The sequence below is a fragment of the Chiloscyllium plagiosum genome, unplaced genomic scaffold (assembly GCF_037043375.1).
Source record: "Chiloscyllium plagiosum isolate Xiang-an unplaced genomic scaffold, Cpla_swu_hap1 HiC_scaffold_6, whole genome shotgun sequence".
Taxonomy (NCBI): domain Eukaryota; kingdom Metazoa; phylum Chordata; class Chondrichthyes; order Orectolobiformes; family Hemiscylliidae; genus Chiloscyllium; species Chiloscyllium plagiosum.
The window spans coordinates 33,558,552-33,582,940 of NW_028270144.1; the positions used below are offsets into that span (position 1 = coordinate 33,558,552).

Here is a 24,389-nt window from a genome sequence, read left to right on the forward strand (position 1 = left end):
GTAATGACCTCCATGAACCAGGTGACCACTTAACCAGATGTTTACAGGGGAAACCTCGATTATCCGAACGAGATGGGTGGGCACTATTTCGTTCGGATAATTGATTATTCAGTTAATTGATTCAGTGCCTTTCCCTCTGGGGCTCGGAGTTTTTGATTAAGTCTGCTCCCCGTTCAGGAGACTGCAGCACAGTGTGCGTGAGCCCTCACCCACCCCCCCCAAACCCATCCAGCGTCGTCACCCCACCCCCCCAAAACCCCTTCCAACCCTACCCCCAGCCCGTCCCCATCCCCCAGCCCTGTCCAACACCAACCACCCCCCCCCCCAATCCCCACACCCCCATCCCAATAGTGGTGAGTTCCTTTCTGGGATTGCTACAGTCCTTGATATGCCCTTTTCTGTCAGCCTGGTTCTGACCCATTGTGGATTCTAAGTGAGTTGACACAGAGAGGATGAGGGCGAAGGGTGGAGAACATAGATTGGCATAAGTACATATGTGTAGGTGGCATAAAATACACAGGAATGGTTCAGTAAAAGGCAGAAAAATAGGGGGGGGGGGGGGTCAAAGAGCATAAGAGATAGGTAGAGAGCATTGATTGACATGAATGGGGTATAGGGAGCATGAGAGGGGGTAAAGGTTGGAAGACATTTTTTTGCATCAGTATTTTGTTTAACAATTTCAACACACTCCCAGTGCATCAAGACAGACCTTCTATTACCCTGTCTCCATATTTGATACTGTCTAATTGAATTGCCGGAGCGCCCGGCTTGATGCCTAGGGATCTCTACCTCCCAGGTGAAAAATACGATCTTCTGGCCCTTTTTCTCCCCCCTATCCACATTGGACTTGTGGAGCTGTGAAATGCCCATCCAGGAGTGTCTTCAGGAGAGAATGGGAAGTGAAATTAAGCAGGGAAAAGCAAATCTCTCGACTAAAGAGAAGTTCATTATTCATTTGCTCAACAGATGTAGCAGAGCAGCACTAATTATCCACAGCAGCATTGTTAAACCTCCCTCTCAGTCCAATACTTGATCATCCCAAAATTCATATCATTTCACCAAGGTTTTGCACTGGGTTCTTTACAGTAGCTAGAATTAAAAACTCACCTTCATGAGCCAAAGCAACCAGGTTACATTACAGGCATGCAATCTGCTTTACCAAATCATTATCCATGCTGTCGGAATAAAAATTTACTCTTACGTCTTCCTAAAGCAGACATTTTCAAAACAATTTGGATCATGGTAAAAGAAATTTCTGCACAGAAAAAAATGCTCCTTGTGATTGTTAATTAGCAACTTATTTATTTTGAATAGTATTGAATCAAAACATACTTGAACATTTGTTGAAATGTTCAAAACACAATGACAAAGACAGTACTGCCTTTTAGCAAAATGATTCCAGTGAGAGACCAAATAAATGTACACGTGTCCCAATACAACGATAACATGCAAGTTGAACAAGCAATTACCATTTATTTTTAATATATAGATTCCTGATCCATATACAACACACAAACATACAATAGTGATTGAAACAGAAATTGCCCTGGTTTCATTAAGTATTTTATTGCTCAGCATACTGACAGTTGTCAGTCCAGCAGATATCAGTCATTACTTGCCCACTAATAATATCCATTGAAGATCAGATTTTCGGACTTAAAAAAAAATTAAATTCAACTACTGTTCGAATTAAACAAATATCGCCAAAGGCTCCTTTTTGAAAATAGACATTAATTTTCTAAGCACTTTGAAGAATTCTTGATCAGAGGAAGAACATTTCTTAGCAATCCTACTATTTAACAAGATAGAAATATACAGTTACACAATTGTTACAAGGTCCAAGGAATGTAGAACAAAAACATCTCTTCATAAAGCCAAATGTATGAGGCTGAATTCTGAAACATATCATTCAACTCTTGCATTTAATCAACCTGGGCATAACTACTAATAACTATTTGGCTATATCCCAAGAGCCAAGCTGTTTCCATGTTTGCTTCCTAACATTCATTTTATTATTCATTGATAATGGTTTAACAATGAAGCATAAACAATTATTTAGAATGAACCTTATTGCACCTTTTAAAAGATGGAGGAAAATTAAGACAATAGCGCTCTAAAGATGTTTGCTCCCAATTCCAGAGGGCTATTTCCAAATTTTATTCATGAGTGCCTTACTTGACCAACAGTAATTCACTTCAGTGGAGTTGATGGAGCAGCAAGTTGTCCTGAAAGAAGGTGCCCTGAGTTTCACTAAAGTGCAGAAAGAAAATATGAAATGTTAAATTAATCATGCTCTAGTCTAAGTCTTCCATTCTTTTTGAGACACTCAAGATCACATAAAATATTCAAGGGCAACTTTGGGGGCGAAAGCATAGAAAGCTTACAAAACCTGTTTGAGCGAGCAAAGTATTTTTGGCTTCTCATATCTACAAAGAACTGGGAATTAACAAGGAAACAGGAATGAATACAAACTGCACGATGCCCTGTTAAAGATAGCATATATCATTATCTCGAGCACACACACATTACTTCAGCCCAAATGACTAAGTGAAAGAAACTGCACATCCAGAATCTGAATTGAAGTTTATCAGCTATCACCTGTTCTATTTGCGGATTTTCTTTTTTGTTCATGCATCATGAGCTGGCATGGACATGGCAAAATTCCTTTTTAGAGTGCATCATCACTTCAAAGGTACTGACACTGTGAGCAATAATTTAAAACAATCCTCTGTTATAAATGCAAAATTAACATATATCTAGATTTTGTGTGCTGAAGAGTTTATCCTAATGCTGATGATTTATTAACTATTGCTAGTACTTCTATTATTTTTAAGACAATTTAGACACAGAAATTGTGCTTAATTACAAATTATTCCATAGCATATATTTTACTTATATTTCTCCCTTGCTCCCATCCCCACACCATTCCTATGCCAAAGCAGCATGCAGGAATTAAGCATCCTGACTACTGCCAATTTTTCTGTCATCACCTTCAAGGAGTTGCACACAAAAGTCATGGGGTGCCAAATAATTTGGTCTTCCCTTTCTAATCCTACAAAAAGCCTAATCTATACATTGTAGACCAGCAGGAGGCTGGAAGAACTCAGCAAGCCAGGCAGCATCAGGAGGCAGAGAAGTCAATGCTTCAAATGTAAACCTACTTCTAGTTTGGGAGTGGGTGCAAGGGGAGCTGCAGAAAAAGGGGGGTTGGAGTGGTGAGCTTGGGATGGGTGAACACAGGTAGAGGGTACGACCCAGTTGGTCAATGGGAGGAATGAATGCAGTTGGTAGCTGGAAGGAAGGGTCAGACAGAGGAATGGAAGGGAAGGGACTGGGAAGGGAGTCAGGGAATGGGAAGGGAGGTTATTTGAAATTGGAGAACTCAATGTTGAGTCTGCCAGCTGCCCTGGCAGAAGATGAGATATTGTTCCTTCAATTTGCAGTCTGATTCACTGTGGCAATATAGGAGGCCAAGGACGGTCATGTTGGAGAGGGAATGGAAAGGGGAATTAAAATGGGTGGTGACTGGGAGGTCAGGTCTGCCTCTGCGGGCCTGGCTCGACATTTTGCATCCTCAAGCCATACATCAACCAAGATTGCAAATTAGGAACTTGATCTATGGATAGTTGGAGCAAAGAGCCCATTTATTACCTTTGCTAAACTAAATCTTCAAAGAAATTAGTTATGATTTTCAAAACTATTTAATACATGAAGAAAGTCCAAAATTTAGCAATTGTCCTTTCACAGGAAGAAAATAACTAGATTCAGTATTTTATTTGTTGGAGGGTACATGCCAGAATTCAATATATATTAATGAACTCTTCAGTATACCTGGTATATTCTGAGAATGTACTTTATAAATAAAAGGTGACTTTTCAATACTTACAAGCTCCAAATCTATCAAGCGATGAAGCCCTATAAACCAACCATTCTGCTCCCAGATTCTGATAAGAACCAAAGGCTAGAAACTCTATCTCTACCCATAGTCAACATTCCATCTGAAGCACCACCCTTCAATTACGCAACCAATATTACTAGTTTCTCTTTCACATGCATTTATTGATCTAGCTTCCAAATATGTTGTCCCATGTAATTCAAAGAACCACTTCCAATCTTATACAATTTGCCTGCCATCTCTCCATGTATGCAGGATTTTGTACAAAGTGATAGGCAAGAATTAAGTACAATCAATAAGTAGCATGAGAGAGAGAAAGAGAGAGAGAGAGGAAAAACCTCAAATAAAAGTCTTAGACATTAGGGAAGTGGATAACTTTTGCTATAAATTCTGTGTCCTACAATCTTATACTCCACAACCACCTGATGAAGGAGCAGCACTCTAAAAGCTAGTGCTTCCAAATAGACCTGTTGGACTAACCTGGTGTTGTGAGATTTTTAACCAACTTCATATAGACATTTATAACCTTCAACACACTTAACAAATTTGATATGAACTGCTATTTTCTTAATACTGGATTATAATAAAACTACTTCATCATAGTATTTCTGTAATGCTGAATAGGTGTTTAAAGTTGTATAGTATATGAGCTGAGAGGTTTTGAAAAAATATAGCTGACCCAGAAAATACATAATTCTTGAAATTGCCAGGTCTATTAAGAGCTCAATTAAATAATTGCCTGCTATGAAATGTTCCAGAGTTTTGATTTTAATTAGTTGCACCCTTGATAAATTTGAAGAGTAAAAGAAATCATGAATTTATTGAATATTGACAATCTAATTTTAACTATAACTGTAACAAGAATTTAAAATACAAAATTAGTTAACAGATGAGAGCACTGCAAATGCAACACAAAATGCTTTGTTGATATTCCTTTCAAATGTGAAAACATTCTCCAACCAAATATTTATGTAGACTCAAAAACAATTCAGAGATATTTCTTTTTTAATTATTAAAGAAATACACTCTTTCTAAAACTGTACAACTTGCATGACATTACTTTATTTAGCCAACAATTAAGTGAATTGGAACAGTTTCAAAGCAATACTGTATCTTTTTTATATTCACTTCCAGTTCAAAAACCTTGGAGGTATTGCACCAATTACTTTCGTACAATCGAACTATCAACATGCACGCTTTCCGACATATACATGCAACATTGCATGGACACATATGCACAACTTTAATTAACTAATCTGGCACATCATGTTAATGCAGTGGTGAAAGTGAGTCTTCAAGCTTTGGATAGTTTGCAGAATGGAATTGCCAAGAGAAGCAATTCATTCCATACCCAGAAAAGGGGCAGAGGATGGAAGCATTGGAAGGACGGTATTCATTACTTACTTCTTACAATGAGATCTCAATGACAGCAGTTATTGAGGTGTTTAAATGGATAATTTTCTGCAAAGTAGAATCATAATATTTCAACCAATCTTAGCATATTAACAAAAATAATTTCTTCAAAAAAATGACAATTTACTATTATTGACTGGACTGAGTTAACACAGATGGGGGGCATCACCTTGAAGCCTCAAAATTAATTCCAATGGATAAGAAAGAGAGATTTGCATCTATTTAGCACATTTCAAACATTCACGGCACCTAAAAAAACTGCACAATCTATTGAATCCGGTTTGAAGTATAGTTCTGCAGGCCAACAAATCAATGGTTCTCCCAATTAAACAACACTGAGATAAATGATGCTAGTTGAGAAATGAATGTCACCAATAGTACCTTCCCATTCTGCAAGCGGAGATAGAGGAACATCTTTCATCCAGATAAAGCAGGTCCCGGAACCTGTGTCTAAATGTTTCTTTGAACAAACCAGACTTCCATTGAAGTGCCAGCTGAGACTACTAGCTCAAGTCCTGGAGATGAATCTTGACGTTGCAAGCACAACTTTTCAACTCGAAAGCTAGCATTGTTACTCCCAAGTCAAGTTAACATACTTCAAAGTCACATTGAGTGGTTGGCTGTCGAAGCAACAATCCTCACTAGGAATCAGTTGCTTTGATGCATTCTAAGGGGATCTGTAATCTTAGAGTCACAGAGATGTACAGTGCGAACCCGTCCATACGGTCCAACCCGTCCATACCAACCAGATATCCCAAGCTAATCTAGTCCCACCTGCCAGCACCCAGCCATATCCCTCTAAATCTTTCTTATTCATATACCCATCCAGATGCCTTTTAAATATTGTAATTGTACTAGCCTCCATCACGTCCTCCGGAAGCTCATTCCACACACGCACTACCTTCTGTGGGTCTTTGCTGTCCACTACACCTCCAATTTTGGGTGTCATCTCCAAAGCTTACTAACTATACCCTCAAGATCATATCTAATTCATTTATATAAATGACGAAAAGTAGTGGACCCAGCATCAATCCTTGTGGCACTCCACTGGTCACAGGCCTCCAGTCTGAAAAACAACTCTCCACCACCACCCTTTATCTTCTACCTTCGAGCCAGTTCTGCATTCAAATGGCTAGTTCTCCCTGTATTCCATGACATCTAACCTTGCTAACCAGTGTCCCATGGGGAACATCGTCGAACACCTTTCTGAAATCCATATAGATCTCGTCCATCGCTCTGCCCTCATCGATCCTCTTTGTTATTTTTTTCAAACACTCAATCAAGTTTGTGAGACATGATTTCCCATGCACAACGCCATGTTGATTATCCCTAATCAGTGCTTGCCTTTCCAATGTAAATCCTGTCCCTCAGGATTGCCCACTACTGATGTCAGGCTCACTGGTCGAAAGTTCCCTGGCTTGTCCTTATTATCTTCCTTAAATAGTGGCACCACAGTAGCCAGTCTTCCGGCACCTCATCTGTGGCTATTAATGATACAAATATCCCAGCAAGGGGCCCAGCAATCACTTCCCAAGGGTACACCTGATCAAGTCCTCAGGATTTATCCACCTTTATGTGGATATCCAGCACTTCCATCTCTGTAATATGGACATTTTTCAAGATGTCACCAGCTAATTCGCTACTTTCTATATCTTCCATGTGCTTCTCCACAGTAAACACTGATGCAAAATATTCATCTAGTATCTCCCCCATCTCCTGCGGCTCCACACAAAAGCCGTTTTTTTGATCTTTGAGGGGACCGATTCTCTCATTAGTTACCCTTTTGTCCTTCATGTTTTGTAAAAACCCTTTGGATTCTTCTCAAGCCTATTTGCCAAAGCTATTTCATGTCCTTTTTTGCCCTCCTGATTTCCCTCAAGTATACTCCTGCTGCCTTTGTACTCTTAAGATTCACGTGATCTATCCTGTCTAAACCTGGCATATGCTTCCTTCTCTTTCTTACCAAACCCTCAATTTCTCTAGTCACCCAGCACTGCCTACACCTACCAGCCTTTCATTGCACCTGACAGGAATATACTGTCTCAACTCTCGTTACTTCATTTCTGAAGGCATCCCATTTTCCAACCATCCCTTTACCTGCGAACATCTGCCCCCAATCAGCTTTTGAAAACTCTTGCCTCATTTCATCAAAATTAGTCTTCCTCCAATTTCAAACTTTTAGATCTTATCTATCCTTGTCAGTTCTCCCCCACTGACACCTCAGTCACTTGCCCTGCCTTATTTCCCAACAGTAGGTCAAGTTTTGCACCTTCGCTAGAAAGTGCATCCACATACTGAATCAGAAAATTTGCTTCTACACACTTAAATTCCTTTCCAGCTAAACCCTTAACACTATGGCAGTCCCAGTCTATGTTTGGAAAGTTAAAATTTCCCAATTTGTCTTGATTATTTAAGCAATGTGAATGACATTAGTATGGCAGTAATAAAACCAGAAAATGTTCAAAATTCTAAGCAGGTCTGTTTCTATCTGTGGGAAAGATTTCTAGAGGGCAGTACCGAGTTGGAGGGTTGAATCTAGGATGAGGTAGATTTGCCTCAATTACAAAGATGCAATGCTTTTTGAAACTAAGAAGAATCTTACCATTCCCAAACCTGCCTTGGAAGATTACTAATTCATGGATGTTCAGTGCTGGATTTGCCCAATGGAAACTCGAGTAATGCCACCTAATACAAACGGCAAAGAACTGAGGACACTGGAAATAAAAACAGATAATGTCAGAGAAACTCAGCAGGTCTGGCAGCATCTGCAGAGACAGAAATAGAATTCTGAAAGAGTGTCATACTGGACTTGAAATATTAACTCTGTTTCTCTCTCCACAGATGTTCTAGCCTGAGTTTCTCCAACAATTTGTTTCTAAATTGCTTTTTTAAATTGATAGCCCTGATATTACTTTCCTTCAAAATATCAAGCACGATGGTTTTTAATTTCATGGAAACAAGCTCTACATTTATTATATATCCAGATGATGAAAGCAAATACAATATTCTATTAACTCTCTGGCTGGAATCTCAAACACATTTAACAATGGATTCAAACAAAATAAATTTACTTGCTCATTTTGGTTCTTAAAAACAAGGAACGCTCACTTTACAAGGCAACTTGTTGCCACCATCCATGTCCATTCCCAGATATCCTTAATTGGTGACCTGCTATTTATCAAGATAGCATCACTCATACTTGCCTATTTCTCCATAGTTTAGCAAATACTGAAAATCATTTTTATGACAGCAAGTCTGATTCTTCCTATTAATAAAAAGTGAAAATTGAAAGTCAGTTTCAATTAACAGCAGGTTGTAACTCTTTAAAGCAAAATAAAATCACTCAGCATGACCAGCTTGGTAATAGGATAATCAATTGCCAATTCTGGAGGCGTGGATGTTGAGTGATTTGTAACTTAGACTCCGAGGCATTCAATTTGGAAATAGACCCTTCAGCCCAGCTTCCTCAACTGAACTGGTTCCATTTGCCTGCATTTGGCCTATATCCCTCTAAATCTTTCCTAAAGTGCCCAAATGTCTTTTAAATGTTCTAATTGCACCCACTTTTAACACTTCCTCTGGCAGCTCATTCCATACATGCACCACACGCTGTGTGAAAAAGTTGCCCCTCAGATCCCTTTTAAATCCTTCTCCTCTCACCTTAAACACAAATGCTCGAGGTTTGAACTCCCCTACACAGGAGAAAATACTTTAGCTATGCCCCTTATCTATACCTCCCCATGATTTTATAAACTACTAGAATGTCACCCCTCAACTTCCTATGCTCCAGGGAAAAAAGTCCCAGTCTACACAGCTTCTCCTTAGAATTCAAACCAGTCTCTGTAACATCCCTGTAAATCTTGTTTGCACCCTTTCCAGTTTGATCACAAAGTTTTATAGGGTGACCAGAATTCTACGCAGCATTCTAAATGCAGCTTGACCAATGCTTTGTACAAGTGTAACATGACATCCCAACTCCTGTACTCAGTGCTCTGACCAGTGAAGGCAAATATGACATTTGCCTTCTTCACAAACCTGTCTACCTGTGACGCCATTTTGCAGTAACTATGTATCTGAACCCCGAGGTCTATTTGTTCGATAACACTCTCCACAAGTTTTTGCATTGCAGGCCACTTTAGGAAAACACTGTTGCCAACCACAGTGGCTCAGTGGTTAGCACTGCTGCATCACAGCGCCAGGGACCCAGGTTCAATTCCCGCCTCGGGCAACTGTCTGTGTGGAGTTTGCACATTTTTGTGGGTGGCACGGTGGCTAGCACTGCTGCCTCACAGCGCCTGAGACCCGGGTTCAATTCCCGCCTCAGGCGACTGTGTGGAGTTTGCACGTTCTCCCCGTATCTGTGTGGGTTTCCTCCGGGTGCTCCGGTTTCCTCCCACAGTCCAAAGACGTGCAGGTTAGGTGAATTGGTCGTGCTAAATTGCCCGTAGTGTTAGGTAAGGGGTAAATGTAGGGGCATGGGTGGGTTGCGCTTCGGCGGGTCAGCGTGGACTTGTTGGGCCGAAGGGCCTGTTTCCATGCTGTAATGTAATGTAATCTAATCTAAAACCAGTCAATGTGAAAGAAAGCACTGAAATTTGGTTCACCTTGCTTTGATGACGTTCTAAAATGAAATGGCAACATACAGCATGTTAAAAGGAAGGTCACAACTGCCAATGCCAACAACAAACAGCCAGCTCTGTGGGCAAGCATGGCATTCTTCGATGGTGGCTGCAGTGAGGGTAATTGAAAAGAGTCGAGACTGGGGAGAGAGTTTAAAAATTAGGTGTCGCCCATTTAAGTCTAAGATACCGAGCTATTTTTCTCTTAAAGACTCATTAGCCTGTGGAATTTTCTGTGAAATCCTGGAATAGTGGAGGCTGGACATTGGACATGATCAAAGTTGAGTTAGATTTTTGATCAGTTTGGGAGTCAATGAGGAACAGTTAGGAAAATGAAGTTGGGGTCACAATAAGACAAGCCATAATATTAGACATATCATTATAAATGACAGACAAGGCTCAGGGGTCAAGTAGCCTTTCTCTACTCCTAATTCTTGCATTTGAACTCTTCAACCATAAAAGGACCCACAGAAGACAACAAAGTCCCTCACAGCCTGGACATGCTCAAATCTACCATTTCCGCCATCCAAGTGAAAAATATCAAAGACACTGGAGATCTAAAAGAAAAGTGGAAAACTGTAGAAGAACACGGTAGAACAGCTCGCACTTGCAGAGAGAAGAGGCATGCTTATGTTTCAGTTATAGAACTACCTCAGAAAATAGAGCTTAATAACGGAAACAGATTTAAATAATCAGAACAAGCATTTTGTGGGATGGAGCAAAGATAAATTGATGTCAAATTGCAAAAATGAATTAAACGTTTAGAACATAACCTCAGTTTTAGAATGGATAACAATATTAAGATATTTAAAAAAACTACAAATAAATCAGAACTTTTTTTTATTACGGAACAGAAAACAGCAACAATACTATCAAATCAAGCTTTCTATTATTCTAATTCTAATTCTCAGCAGGCTCCATTTACCTATTACCATTGCACTCACTCACCTACATTAGTTCCTAGTTGAGCAACACCTTGATTTTAAAATACTAATTTTCGGTTTCAAATCCCTCCATCGTTTCATCCCTCTGCACTTCTAAGGTAATATAGCCCGACAATCCATTGAAATATCTCTGCAATCCTCCAGTTCTGGTTTTTCATGTACACAATTTTTCATCACTCTGCAACTGGCAATCATTGCTTCAGCTACCAGAGCCCCAAGTTCTGATATTCCCTCACTAATCCCTTGCACCTTTTTACCAAGTTGTTGACCTTTCAGTTGCTTCTTAAAAGCTACCTCTTGTACAAATTGTTTGGTCATCTGCTTAAGATGGTTCCTGAAGTGGCTTAGTGTCAAATTATATTTGATAACATTCCTAAGTTGTGCCTTGGAAAACTTTATACAAATGCAATTAGTGAAACAAAACAGTTTTACATTACTGAATATAAACCAAAAACCAACAATGACAAAACAAAACTATGATGATAGTTAACAGCACAAAAATATTTGCATTAGGCTGTCCTTCAAAATCAAAGTAGTAGTCATTATTTCCTGAATCAAATTTATCACGAGGTGGAAAAGAGTGCTATGCCATTTTGTTTGGCTTGTATGGCATTAAAAGGCCAACCATGAAGTTGTGCCACTGACGTTTAATACTGAAGTTTACAAATGATAATCTACTGCCTGATGAGTTTAGTTAAACTTTAATGGAGCAATCAACCACTGGATCACAACCAGTGAGGGAAATCAAGTCACGCAGATTGCCCTTGTGTACAAATCAATACCAGTTTCCATAGGTTTCAGACAACATTCCAACAGGAGAACGCTAGATAACCCTCAGGAGACTTTACAACAAACATAATCATAGGTTCAGCATTTTCTGGGAAAAAAGCGACAATGTTAATATGCACACAGTGTTATATGCACATCCCAGGTTCTGCAGGTTGCACCTTGGCACAAATCACTGGACAAATTATTATATTTACGAAAACAGCAACTCACTGATTTTTTTGTTTTAAAAGTCAGTAATTTTAAAATTGAACTTCGACCAAAGTTAGGATGAGTACTCAAGGCAAGGACAGATTTATTCCGCTCAAATTCCAGCCCAGAAGAGAACAATTGAAATGTGTGAAGTCTCGCATGCAGGCAATAGATTGCTTGAGATTTCAAAAATCTTTGTTATCTTTATCAGTCATAATCAAATTTATCATCTCTTCATTTCTCTATTTGATTTGACACCAATCCATCATTTTTCTTTGTCTGTCCCTTTTCCATTTCTTTCGCTATCCTTAAATCGTATCTGTTAAGGAGATAGGCTATTGGCCCCATAAGTCACTAAGGTCCCAGATGTCCAGTTGACCTTGTCATATTGTCATCAGATTGCACTTCCAGCAATTTGTGGTGCAAAGGATTTGAGGTGAAAGGTTAGGAAAAAGATATTAAAATAGGGCATGTTCCAGTCAATTAGAGGCCAATATATGTATATATTTAACATAATAGAAAACAAGCTCTCTAATAAATTGGTATCTGATCACAATAGACTGTAGACTACAATAAACTAGGTTTCATGTCAAATATGCAAACTACAGCCTCTAATCCTAAATCTTTTATCAGATTTACAAATGGAACATTATTGCTTCAGTACTTATTACAAATGATTGTGGCACCAACTCTGGTTAGAATCCTTTGCAATTGTAACTGCACATGGGAATTCTCCAGATAATACTACAGATAGAGAGAAGGTCATCTAGCAAACATTATACAGTTATAGTAATGTTTATTTTTCAATTTCATTGACATATGTAATGTTGTTGGCACCATAAAAAGGGATGCTAGATATGTCTGAGGAGACATCTAATTAATTTGATTTTATTTGAGTGCACATTAAAACAAACAAATCCTCTTAGCTCTAACAAGGAGATGTATGGGGATGTAAATCTCTCAGCAAAAATGTGCTCATTATCCAAGACAGAAGTGATCTATGAGTTAATGACAGAACAGTCACTACTGATGTCTACTCGCACTTCATACTTCCAATTTCTGGTAATTAAGTCATGACATCCTTGTTAGGACCTCTAATTGCAGCTAGCTAATTAAACCAACTGACAACTTTGTGCTGAAAGACATGGTGTCAGAATAGAAACAGCTTTATGCACAAGTTTTAATTATGACTTGCATCAACACTGTAATGGTACTGGTTGAAAGTGAGGTACAATATCAGCACAGGTCTAATAAAAGCCTTTTAACAGGGACAACTCTGCACTGATCAAATAGTTTCTTCTGTAAAATAGCTTCCATGAAGAAAGCAGCTCTAATAGTAAGTTGAGAGCAAGTGACAAAAAAAAAATTAGCCCATGTTTGTCATCTTGTGTGAAATCAAGAAAGGGTGTAAAGCACTTTGATATGACGTTCGTTGTTAAATGTCCTAAATATTTTACTAGCACTAGTAAGATGTGATATTATTGTATCATCACTCTAAAACATTTTAAAAAGTCATAATTTTGTGCTGTGCTCAGGGCATCATGATTATTTACAATTGAAGGATTAACTTCTGGAAAATGATTTCCATACAATAGAATAGAACTTATTTGCACATATTAACAACAAGCATATAAAGGACAACAAAAGCGGTAGCCAAATACCAAAAACTGCTCTTGGGTCTTATTTGACATGATTACACGAATTGCCCATCAGGTAAGTAAGCAAAATTAACAATTAGCATGAAGGAGATTCAGTTTGACTTTTGCTATTTATGGTGCTACTTGTCCACAATTTGTACAGATTACCCTGTACTAACAGTTTATAGGCATATAACAAGCTTTAATGGAGACCATATGTTTACAATATAGATTTCATAATATCTGCAAACACAGACCCCCAAGATATAGTGATATCTTTCTATATATTATGGTGATGATCATGCTGATGGATATTTTCATGGAAGGGCTTGATGAGATGCAGAGCTTGGGTAAACCACAATGCCATAGCATCCAGTAAATATCTTGCTATCCAATCAGAACCAGATCATCTCCGCTAATCATTTTCTGCACCCCTACACGACTTACTGCTGTTCTTGAAAAATCTATCCATGGCTTCCTCTTTGCTATTATCTACATGTGCCCATTGGTGATGCTTTTCAAACGTAAGGTGTTCGTTTCAATCAAGTGCTGCCAAAACAGAGCTCTCTGACTCCACTTTTCAACTCAATCTTTCACTGTGTAGTCAGATCACTTATTTCACATGCATTCTTGCATAAGCAATAGTTTTCCTCCAGTTAATTGTTTATGACCCATTATTTGCAGCCAGTCAGAAACTCTGTACCTTCATCAGCAAATTTAACCTTTCACTCTTTACCAATGCAATTAATATGCACAAATTCAGCATCTCATTTGACCCCAATGTGAGCTTCCAATCCCTATCATTTCTGTGACATAGTACCCAATTCCAGCTCCATATCGACTGTGACTCAACATATCACTCTGCTTTTTAAGAAGGGCAAACAAGGAAAACCAGGGAATTACAGACCAGTTGGCCTAAAATCTGTGGTACAGAAATTGATAGAGTCTATAATCAAGGATGGGGCAGTCCATCAGGGACTTATGGCAGGTAGGTCACACCTGACAAAACTCATCGCACTTTTAGAAGGGGTGTCTGATGTCGTGCACAGGGGATTGTCTACGGAAAATTTTTATATATGCTTACAGAAAGCATTTGATAAATTTCACATAAAAGAGACTTAACAGGTAGAAGCCCACGGAACTGACAGCAAATTACTGTCTTGGGTGAGAAATAGGTTCAATGGCATGCAACAAAAAAAAAGGTAGGTAATTAAATTGTTAGGATGTGACCAGTAGTGTCCCATAAGGATCTGTCTTAGGACCTCAGTTATTCTCGTGATTTATTAATGACTTGGATAGAACGTAGGAAGTCATTCATCCAGACTTGCTGATGACAAAACATTAGTCAGCATTGTGTACAGCGTAGACATTACATAAATTTACAAATAGACAATGAAGTGAATGGACAAAGTTGTGGCAGATGGAATTCAATGTAGGCAAGCATGAAGTTAACCATTTTGGACCCGAAAAGATTAGATCATGGTACTTTCTAGATGGTATGAAATTAAATACAATGGATGGCCAAAGAAACTTGAGAACTCAGGTGCACATGGATGTTTAAAAATGTCTCAAACAAGTTTTGAAAATAATCAAGAAAGCTAATGGAATGCTGCTCTTTCTATCTCAAGGCATGGAGTGTATGAGGCAGAAGTTATGTTGCAACTATACAAAATCCTGGTTCGACTCCATGTGGAGAACTGTGAACAGATGTGGGCTCCAAACCATAAGAAAGATATATTGGCCTTGAAGAGAGTACGATGTAGGTTTCCAGCAACGATACCTGGACTTCGGGGTTAAGTTTGAGGGTAGATTATTAAAATTGGTCCTATTTTCTCCGGAATTTAGAAGGTTGTGCGTGATTGGATTGAAGTCTTCAAATATTAACAGAAAAAGACAAGATAGACAGGGACAAACTATCTCCACTAGTTGGGGATTCCAGGACAACAGGGCACAGTCTGAGCATTAGGGCTAGACCGTTCAGGAGAGATGCTGTGAAGCAATTCTACATATGTAACGGTAGGTGGTGTTTGGAATTCTCTTTGCAAATGGCTGTGGATGGTGGATCAGTTGTTAATTTTAAATCTGAGATAAGCTTTTGTTAAGCAAAGACATTAAGGGATATGGGCCAAATCCAGGCATATGGAGTTAGGCCATGATCAGCCACATCTAATTAAATGGAGGAACTGGCTCTAAGACAGAATAGTCTACTCCTGTTTCAATGTTCCTTAAGCATTATCAGGTGAACCCATTATCCATGCTTTTGTCATCCTAATAGTGAATATTCCAATATTTTGTTCAGTAACCCATGCTTAATTCTAAAGTTCACTAATTTCCAGCTCAGCCACAACTTAGCTGCTCATATCTAATTCTGTACTCTCACATTCTTGCTCAATACATTGGATCCCGGATCCTGAACACTTGCAATTTATGCTTGAATCCCACAATGGCTGCCCTCTTAATCTCTGAAAGCTTCTCCAAGGCTATAACCCATTGTTAAACTTCCTCCAATTCTGGTCTCTCCTGCACTCCTTTACCTTCAGCATTGGTCTCCATGCCTTCAGTTCCCTTGGGTCCAGAATTCCCTCCCTGAACCTCTTCACCATTTCCCCCAAACTCTATGAACATGAAGATACTTTGCTTAATGCTGCCTCCTTTGATTTGTGATCAACTTTGTGCAACTATGATGCATAGTTTTTAATTGCTTAGTCATGCAACCAATTTGGTAAAGTATAAATCATTTTCACTTAGCTTTTGATGTAAAATGTTTGGTATGAAGGAACATTACGACTGCTCCTGTTGGCAGGAAAATTGTGCAGTGTTTCTTTTAATTGTGATTCCCATCAAAAGAGTGAATGTTGCTGTAAACCGCTGCATGTGTTGCTAAGTGGAAATAATATTTATGATTGATTTCATCATGAGATTTATGGTTTGAACAATCTTGCCTGGTAACACCTACATTTTTTTTACAAAAGTGATTATAATTACTGCTTGGTGTAATTATTTTCAAGATCAATAGCATTTTCTCATACCGTGACCTCGAAAAGACTGGAAAATCACTGGCAGCCAAATCTTTTGCAGGTGAAAAGTTAAGTAACAGAGACTGAGTAGAGAACTTAGCTTACGTCAATATCACTTGTGTCACCAATCAGAAAATCCCAACTGGACCACTGCTTCAAATGTTTAATGCTTTCATTCTATTACTCTGTTTTAAAATGCTGAGAAGAAAATATTTTAAAGATATGCATTTGTAAAGGCAACCAGATAACCTCTCATAAGTTCTCATATAACATATGCTTATATTCAAGACATATTATGGGTCAACATGTTAATTTTCAAGGTTAGAGTCAACTGTTTTGTACTGGTTCTCTATTCTTGACTGAATTCGACAATACAATTATGTAAATAATTCAACAAAATTAGATTAAAAAACAATTTAAATCAAAATCACATGGAATTGAATATTTAATACAAAAACTGTAAAAGAGCACAGATGATTAAAGGTTTGAAATAACCTAACTTTGCTAATGCAGTTGCCAATGCCTGCAGTGTGTTCATCACAACTTAGGAATCCTGCAGTGAGTAAGTTGTGCTTTGACTTCCCAAAGCCTGTCCACCATCTACAAAATGCAAGTCAGGAATGTATTAAAATGTTCCACACAAAAAAACTGCAGTTCTGGAAATCGGAAACAAAAACAGAAATTGCTGGAAAATCTCATCAGGTCTGGCAGTATCTGTGGACAGAAAGCAGAGTTAATGTTTTGAATCCATTGACCCTTCTTTAGAACAGATATTCCCACGTGCTCAGAGGAGTGTAGTTTAACACTACTCAAATAGCTTGGCAGTGTCAGGACAAAGGGGTGCGCCTAATTAGTATCACATCCACAAACATTCACCGCCTGCTCAGTAGCAGCAGTGTCTACAATTTCAAGACGCACTGCAGAAATTCACCAAAGCTCCTTTGATGCCACTGTCCAAAACAATGACCATTACCAGCTAGAAGGACAAGGGCAGCAGATATATGGGAACATCACCGCTTGCACGTTCCTTCCAAGACACAGATCATCCTGATTTTTTTTTTTAAAAGATTAGATTCCCTACAGTGTGGAAACAGGCCCTTCGGCCCAACAAGCCCACACCGACACTCCGAAGAGTAACCCAACCAGACCCATTTCCCTCTGACTAATGCACCTAACACTGTGGGCAATTTAGCATGGCCAATTCACCTGAACTGCATATGTTTGGATTGTGGGAGGAAACCAGAGCACCCGGAGGAAACCCACAGACATGGGGAGAATGTGCAAACTCCACACAGGCAGTTATTCGAGGGTGGGATCGAACCCAGGTCCCTGGTGCTGTGAGGCAGCAACGCTAACCAATTTGGAAATACATCACCATTCCTTCAGATTTGGAGAGTGAAATTCCAGAAAATGTCTTCCAAATGACATTATAGGTCGGCTTACAGCACATGGATTTCAGAGGTTCAAGAAAACAGCTCACCAACATCTTCTCAAGGGCAACTAGGGACAGGCAATAAATATTGGCCCAATGTGAATGAATTTTAAAAGCAGCAGCTGACTATATTGGGTGCATTATGCTAAACATTTTGAATTACCTTGAATCATTTACTATACATTAAGTAAAACTGATTAATTTTAATGATCCAGTTTATAGCCACTGCATTTCATAGGCTATATTGACAGCTGTAAAATTGACAAAAATATCTACAAATTACACAAATAAAACAGAATTAGTACTGTGTAGCAAAATTATTTAGTCAAACCAAACAAATTGAAAAAAATCATTTCTGCAAGTTGCTGGGAAAGTTTAAGATTGAAAATGAAAAAGTTATTAATATAAATCTGATACTGTCATATCAGAATTAATTCTCCAATCTGTTCAATATATAGGTAAGAAATTATAGATTGATAAAATATAGTCAACCCAACATTGGATCATTTACTTTGAGTAAACCAGGTTTGATTTGCAATATTATTTCTTGCATTCTCAAAACAATCCAAGGTAAATGTGTTTTTCTTCTGAATGTCTAATTTAAATAAGCAAATTGACCAGCTCAGTCGGACAAATCTATGTCTTTTTCACAGATGAAGTTTCCACGATACGAGAGTTGTAATAGTACAGTATTTTAAGCATCTGCAACAATATTTAAATAAATAACTACCGTTAAAGACTTTCAATCTCCTCCAGACTACTCACGTGATGACAGAAATAAGAATATGACTTTTGACTTCACTCCATCCTTTATTGATATAACCTCAATCTACAAGCTTTCATTTTTCCATGAAGGTTTGTTTTTCCAAATGAAGAAAACAAAATATTGAACACAGCTTAAAAATCATCGCATAATACTGGCAAAAATTGAATAATTTTTCATACTCAATTGTAAAATTATCAAGTTAGAGACCATATTAGGAAAGATCACCATCTGATATAATACACCTTGGTGTGAAAAGCCAGTCATTAACAAATTTTTCTTTCCTTCACAACCAACTGCTGAAAGGTGATCCCAACTTCATTTGAGAATGTACACTGAAGTAGCAAGCTATAGATCCTACTCAGTCAGTATTTTTGGGGAATTTCTCAGAGTTGGGGTTGATACTTTTGACAAGAATATACAAGAGGACTGTGCCTCAAGCCATGCCAAAGTTAGTTGAAAGATTTTGAGAAGCGTTACCTTCACTACTTACTCTGATTCAGGAAGGTTGTCCTAGAACATTGTCGGCTTCTGCAGTCCGACTGCAAACTTTATCCAGAACTCAAACTACTTGTGAGAATCATCACGACCACAAACTTCTATACAATTGGCTACTCTCAAAGTGACCACTGTCAAACCTATCCATCCATACTGCACCATTACATACATATTAATGTCTACCAGGCAAACTTGCCAGCAAAAGGTGGATGTTTGCTATCACTATTGTGTGCTTGGGAAAGGTAACTAACTTCAAAGAATGCAGGATGAAATCCTCATGGTTATGCAAGTTCTTTTTAATAAATTAATCGCTGAAATAATTTCTTTTTATAATTCAAAGTAATTCTGATTGGTAGCAGTGCTGTCATGGAGAATGCACCAAAAGAAATTTGTGCTCTTCAGACCAAGGTGCATTGTCATGGCAACACCACCACCAATCACTGGCTAACCAATCACACAGTATGAAAAATTTATTCTTCACCTTAGCATTCTTGCAAATATTCTGACAAGTATAAGAAAAAAAGCTTCAGAAAAATAGATCTTTTATTAGCAATACTTGAGTTTTGTACTACCATCGATCTTTGATTTAGATGATGACTTTAATTAGCTTTGTGCATTATTTTTTGTTACAAAATACTGTCTGAAGCATAGATCAGGAGTAAATAAAAACTATGATAAGTGAGGTGGATGGCCTTCCATCATGGCCTTCATTGACCTGAAACATACACTTAATTTCTTTCACCAACGCTTTGACCTGATGCGTGTTTTCAGCATTTTGTGCTTTTATTTCAGAATCCATCATGCACAATATTTTGCTTTCGATTCACTATAATAAGATAGTCAAACTTGATGGTGTCGTGGCAACACCACTGGACTAGCAATCCAGAGGTAAGGTTAATGCCCCAAAGACAAGACTCTGAAAACTACCCATGGCACATATTAGAATTTGAAGTCAATTAATAACTGCAATTCAGCAAAACTGAAAAGAAACTATTATTCATTGGCATGAAAAATCTTCTGATTCACTGATATCGTTCGGAGAAAAAATTGGTCATATTTGTCTGATCTGGCCAACATGCAAACTCAGATCCACAGCAATGTGACTGACATTTAAATACTCTCTGAAAGGACTTACAAGTCACTCATTGCTTGGCATTGCTTAAGGGCAATTAGGGATGAGTACTAAATGTTGGCCTTCCCAGCAACATTCACTTCTCCTCAAAGTATCTTTAAAAATGAAAGCAAAGCGAAAATAAACAATTATCTGATTAAATTTAATTTCAATTTTGTCGATCTATTTTGATTTTTGCATTTTAATTTGCTCTTTTTTAATAGGTTGACAAACTAAGGAGAGAGCAGGGGTACTTAGTGTTCCCCATTGTGTTTTTCTCCTATTTACAAAATAAACTGGCCATCAACTTCAAAGAAAAACTCAGAAACACCACATAGTAGATTAACAGCTCCAAAAATGCAACATTTACAGTAATCAAGTCAGCACAGATTTTAGGTGTATAAATTAGATGGGAGGAGACAAGGAAAGCAAGAGAAAGGTGGAGGAAAAGTGGAAATAACAGATCAGTTAGCATTCTCCAAATCAGAGCAAGAAACTTGAATGGCTCAATAACTACTGTGGTCACATTTATAGCAACTAAAACAGAGAAGAACTAATGGAGAAAACAAGATAATGTATTCTGTACAGAAACAGTATGTATGCACTGGATTGAAATGAACTGCTCTGCCTTAAATCTTATACACACTTGCCACTAAAACCGCTGAGTATCTCAATTTTATCATCATATCTGATAGAACTTTATAGGAGCAAGCTGGTTAGGTAAGAGGGGGCGTTAATGTGCGTTAAAAGCTTACAATCTTTGAAACAAAATCTATGCCAAAACAGTGCAATACCATGTCACTCATTTGTTACTGGTTTTGGTGTTTCATGCAGATCATGGAGCCATTAAAGATACACACTGGGCTCAAGTTCCCACAATTATATTTCAGAGCAATCGAACAATTCCTTTATTATATCTATTGAAAAACAGTTTTCACAATTACTGTCCATCTAACATTCCAAATTGTTGTAAAATAACATATTAAACTAAAGCACTTGAATGGACTAAGTTAGACATTAACAAATCTATCAATAAGCAGTGCATTACTTAATAGAGGAGGGGTGCATATCTTATATACATTCAAAACGCAATGCTCCCCCATGATGGGTGTCTTTCTTCCAAAGGTTTAGAGCCACAAACATTGGGGTAAACAAAAAAACTCCTCATCCATCAATATTAATCTCACACATTACAGATATCTTATCCATTCATCTTGCAGACACAAATTAGCAATTCAAGAGTTTTAACAAATGAGCCTCTAAACATAAACTTATTAGGTCATATATTTTTACTGCACACTGCGCTGTGCTCTCCACAGAGTTGCTCTTGTCTGTATGTGCTTTCTTGTTTCATGTTATTGATGAAAGTGAACTAATCACATTTCTTTTTAAATGTTGTCTTTGGGGAAAAGTGCTTTAAGTCAATGCAGGAACTAAACTGTGGAATGAATCCATCCTATTAAATGCCAAACAATTTCTGTTCAACCACAAAGAAATAGTCCCACACTCAATATTTGTCATTATGCTTATACTCAATATTAAAAATATGGCAGCATAATTTCTTTGAATGTTCCATCTGTTATGATCTCCATTGAGACTTAACATTTAAAGAGAAATTTAAACATGCACCAATTACCTAAAGGGCCAAGCCACAAAATACTGTATTTTTAAACAAAAGTAAACTTCACTGCATAGTTTTTTTAAAAAAGCAAAGCAAGTGCGGCTAATTTGCAACTGACGTTTGTGAAATCACTCCTTCCTGTCTTCTCCCAAATATGTATGCCCATGTCCATAATTTACAGTAAGAATGTTCTTTTTTAGCATTGGTCCAAATGATCAATTATTGCTCAAATTCCTTGTTTTTCTTTTGTTTTGACTTCAACGATTCTTCACCATTTATAATGCTGCAAAGATGACAGGTAGCCAAGGTGATTTCTAAAGTTTTCCCAATCAAAGTATGACTAAAATAAAAAATGGAGAATGAGAGAGAACTTGCAAGAGAAGTGAAAACTGAAGTTTGCACAAGCTTATAGAAAGTAAAAGAGAAGCTAAAATAAAGTCGCTCCTTACAGGGAAGGATGTGTTATCATCTCCATAGATTTGCACTTTCAGTTAATAGTTGAAAGAGTGACATATCAAGATTTCATGCATTAAGCTGTTTACTATATCAATAGTGGAAATGCATAATTGGCTGAACAACATCTTTGTAGGCAACTTACACTTCAAACAACATAACAGAATACCTCCTTTTTATTATTAACCTAAACAGTTCACAGGGATATTCTACGGTTGCGTTCCATATTTCAGGGTGTCCCGTAAGCAAACGTTTCTCTTTACTTCTGATTTAAATTTACTAGAAAGCCTATTTTGATTTTCTAATTACAAGAAAAAACACAGCACCCAAAATTGGTTTAAAAACATGCACCTTGTTGCTAACAATAGAGGCAGAAGGATAAAGCCAAAAAAAATCTACTATTTCACTCCATCAGTAACATGAAATAGACTGTTGGCCTGAGTGTAAAAGTAAGGAGGCTTTGCCACAGTTGTGTAGAGCTTTGGAGTCACTGGACCTGGAGTACTGTGTAAAGATTTGGTCTTGTTATTTATGAAGGAAGCAGTTCAGAAATGGTTCGCTGGACTGATTCCTGGGATGAAGAGGTAGTCTTATGAAGAAAGAGTTTGAATCCATGTTTACTGATGTTTAGACGAAAGACAGGAGATCTTATTGAAATATACAAAATTCTGAGGAAGATTTTTCCTCATGGAGATATCTAGAACTGTGAACAGAGTTGTCCATTTAAGACAGATGAGGAGAAATTTCCTCTTCTTCAGTTATTCCCCTGGCAACTGGTGAAGTCGAGTCAAACAGTCAAGGTTGAGTTAGACAGATTTTTGATGGAAAAGTGAGGACTGCAGATGCTGGAGATCAGAGTCAAGAGTATAGTGCTAGAAAAGCACAACCAGCGCTTTTGTTTTAAAAATAATCCACAAAAAGGATTTCACTAGTTTCTTCATTTCCCTTCCCCCTACTTTATCCCAGATCCAATTGTCCAACTAGACACCACCATCTTGACCTGTCCTACCTGTCCAGCTTTCTTCCCACCTGCCCACTCCACCCTCCTCTCCAATATATATCCTTCACCCCCACCTTCATCTACCTATCAAACTCTCAGCTACCTTGTCCAAGCCCCAACCCCAACCCCTCATGTTTATCTCTCAGCCCCCTTGGCCCACAAGCCTTTCATCAGGAATGAGGCATATGCCTGAAATGTCGATTCACCTGCTCCTCAGATGCTGCCTGACCAGGTGTTCTCTGAAGCGATTCGCAAGTAGGCTTCCTGTCTCCCCAATGTGGTCTCCTCCACATTAGGAGCAATGGATGCAGTAAATAACGTGTGTGGAAGTGCAGGTAAATCTCTGACAGATGTGAAAGGCTGCCCTGGGGCATTGGACAGAGGTGAGGGGGAGGTGTGGGCATAGGTTTTGCTATTATTGTGGTGGCAGGGGGAGGTGCCAGGAGGGGAGGGTGGGCGTGGACCTGACAAGAGAGTCATGGAAGGAATGGTCTTTACGGAACGCAGATAGAGGTGGGGAATGAAATTTTTGATGGATGAGAGAGTGATGAGAGACAGGACAATTAGTCAAACAGCCTACTCCTGCTCTTCGTTCTTACTATGCTGCGATTTCTTTTCTCAAGCTACCTGTCTTGGCAGGATTTCTGCTGGTCTGAATTTGTCCTTCAGGAGCTTCGAAACAATGATCCAACTCAAGGTTTGGATTGAAAAACTTATTCAGTGAATCCGAATTTGAAGAACTCATGAATCTAAGATCTTACCATCATGAGTTGGAAGGAATTCTGCAGAATTATAAAAGTGCCAAATATTGATCAAACTAACCCAGCTAACTCCTCCCAGTAAGTCACAGTCACAATAGCAGATCTTACATTAATATCATAGCCCCAATAGCATAAATTCCAACATTCGGATCCAAATTGAGTTTTTAACCAATTCAGCTGGTTGGATACAGCCAGTGTTCTCTCCCTTCCATCCAAGATTTACTGCTTTACTGCATGAGATTAGAGA

The 24,389-nt window shown here is 38.3% G+C and overlaps 1 long non-coding RNA gene across 1 annotated transcript; it reads right to left on the reverse strand.

The window, feature by feature from the left end:
* Positions 1-1,289: 1,289 nt before the first annotated feature.
* LOC148149739 (uncharacterized) lies at positions 1,290-23,385 on the reverse strand. The gene is made up of 3 exons (XR_015757409.1): positions 19,192-23,385; positions 5,300-5,356; positions 1,290-2,701 (listed from the first exon to the last, which is right to left on the reverse strand). It is a non-coding gene; the product is annotated as an uncharacterized LOC148149739 (long non-coding RNA).
* Positions 23,386-24,389: the final 1,004 nt, after the last annotated feature.